The 2,500-nt window shown below is 61.3% G+C and overlaps 1 non-coding gene across 1 annotated transcript in view; it reads right to left on the reverse strand.

Annotated features, from left to right (window-relative positions):
- Positions 1-85, reverse strand: part of LOC140473678 (5.8S ribosomal RNA) — a 154-nt gene extending 69 nt beyond the window's left edge. Inside the window, exon 1 of the ribosomal RNA XR_011958529.1 lies at positions 1-85. This exon is cut by the window's left edge and continues 69 nt beyond it. This is a non-coding gene — a ribosomal RNA (5.8S ribosomal RNA).
- Positions 86-2,500: the final 2,415 nt, after the last annotated feature.

Consider the following 2,500-nt stretch of genomic DNA (forward strand, 5'->3'; position numbering starts at 1 on the left):
AATGTGTCCTGCAATTCACATTAATTCTCGCAGCTAGCTGCGTTCGTCATCGACGCACGAGCCGAGTGATCCACCGTCAAGAGTTGTCTGAGTTTGTTTTAGGTCTCTCCCTCGCCAGAGGAAAGCGACCCGGACCGCACATACGCTCCCCACCTTGAGCTACAGCCACCTGCACGCCGGCGTGCGGGCGGAGCAGGGTGGCGTGAAGCGATGGGGAGCACCATCCTGGTGCGGCCCGCAGAAACATACGTCTATTGGGGGGAGGAGGACAGGGCGCCCAAGAGGCGATGCGTGCCCCAACGCACCGCAGCGACGGAGGCAGGATCACCGCCACCATGTCGCCCGCCTAGTATCACGAGGCGTGCAGCAGCTTTGCCCTAGGAAAAGCAGAGGCGGGAACGGGCACCGGCCATCGGTTCGGCAGCGTCACTGACGCGTGCACGTGGCGGCGTGTCGGCGAGCGGACTTCCTGCGAGGAGGCGGGGGCGGCACTCGCCCGAGCAGACGCCCGCCCGGCCCAGCCACCGCCGAGGTGGACTGGGAGTCGCGGCAACGGCTCGTCATACTCGTTCCCACACTCACAGCGCAGCTTGCCCGCAAGCCACCGACCACCGATCGACGCCAGGCGCCCCGACCGAGAGCGGGATCGCTCGTTCGCCCTGCTGGCAGTTCGCTGGGGATCACTACTGCACGGAGCTCGGAGACCGACGGGCGGCAACTCGAGAGTCTTTAAACCACCACCCCCATCCCGCAAGTGCAAAGAGGCTGTATACGCACAGACGGGTGAGGGGAATAGGTACCCCGTCGGGTTTGAAGGGAGCGTGACTAGATAGCAACGATGTAAACCCAGCCGATTTGGGAGCGAAAGACCGGCGCCTGCATCACCGGCTTCGTTTCCCGTGGCTGGAGAGTACACCGAAACCCTCCGTCTGTCGCGAGCTCCCGACGACGCGGTGCCGCCAAGCAGCAGGGCCGGACCTGGTGTGGCTCCCCTCGTCGATCACAGACCGGTCGGCACTACTGACGAGACGGTGGAACGGGCTTCGCCCCTTGTGACGAAGGGTGATGCGAACCCGCCCGCCCGCGTGCGTTCGGGGTGGACTCGGCAAACGGAGATTTGAAATCGGAAAGTGTCCTCCTGCCCCGCGCAGGTAGGCGCCCAACAGTTGTGGGGGGTTTGGCGGTGACCACGGCTGCAGGGCCTGCTACCCCGACGAGCTCTCCTGCTGGCCCCGAAACCACCCTCGCGAGACAAGTTGAAACGGAAACGGGCGTACCCCCAAGCCGACGATCCTTTCTTATTTGTTACTTTTTTTTTCACTTGCTCGAGTTGTGGGGATTTGGCGGTGACCACGGCTGCAGGGCCTGCTACCCCGACGAGCTCTCCTGCTGGCCCCGAAACCACCCTCGCGAGACAAGTTGAAACGGAAACGGGCGTACCCCCAAGCCGACAGAGATCCTTTCTTATTTGTTACTTTTTTTTTTCACTTGCTCGAGTTGTGGGGGTTTGGCGGTGACCACGGCTGCAGGGCCTGCTACCCCGACGAGCTCTCCTGCTGGCCCCGAAACCACCCTCGCGAGACAAGTTGAAACGGAAACGGGCGTACCCCCAAGCCGACGATCCTTTCTTATTTGTTACTTTTTTTTTCACTTGCTCGAGTTGTGGGGGTTTGGCGGTGACCACGGCTGCAGGGCCTGCTACCCCGACGAGCTCTCCTGCTGGCCCCGAAACCACCCTCGCGAGACAAGTTGAAACGGAAACGGGCGTACCCCCAAGCCGACGATCCTTTCTTATTTGTTACTTTTTTTTTTCACTTGCTCGAGTTGTGGGGGTTTGGCGGTGACCACGGCTGCAGGGCCTGCTACCCCGACGAGCTCTCCTGCTGGCCCCGAAACCACCCTCGCGAGACAAGTTGAAACGGAAACGGGCGTACCCCCAAGCCGACAGAGATGCTTTCGCTCCTGTTACTTTTTTTTTCACTTGCTCGAGTTGTGGGGGTTTGGCGGTGACCACGGCTGCAGGGCCTGCTACCCCGACGAGCTCTCCTGCTGGCCCCGAAACCACCCTCGCGAGACAAGTTGAAACGGAAACGGGCGTACCCCCAAGCCGACAGAGATCCTTTCGTACTTGAACCAACACAAAGTTTGTCACGTTTTATTTTTACGAGTGATCGACCGTCAAGATTTGTCTCTGAGTTTGCTTAAGGTCTCTCCCTCGCCAGAGGAAAGCCACCCGGACCGCACATACACTCCCCACCTTTAGCAGCAGCCACCTGCACGCCGGCGTGCGGGCGGAGCAGGGTGGCGTGAAGCTGTGGGGAGCACCAGCCTGGTGCGGCCCGCAGAGACATACATCTATTGGTTGAAAAAAAACAGGGCGCCCAAGAGGCGATGCGTGCCCCAACGCACCGCAGCGACGGAGGCAGGATCACCGCCACCATGTCGCCCGCGGAGTATCACGAGGCGTGCAGCAGCTTTGCCCTAGGAAAAGCAGAGGCGG

This window comes from Chiloscyllium punctatum, unplaced genomic scaffold (genome assembly GCF_047496795.1).
Source record: "Chiloscyllium punctatum isolate Juve2018m unplaced genomic scaffold, sChiPun1.3 scaffold_676, whole genome shotgun sequence".
NCBI classification, from domain to species: Eukaryota; Metazoa; Chordata; class Chondrichthyes; order Orectolobiformes; family Hemiscylliidae; genus Chiloscyllium; species Chiloscyllium punctatum.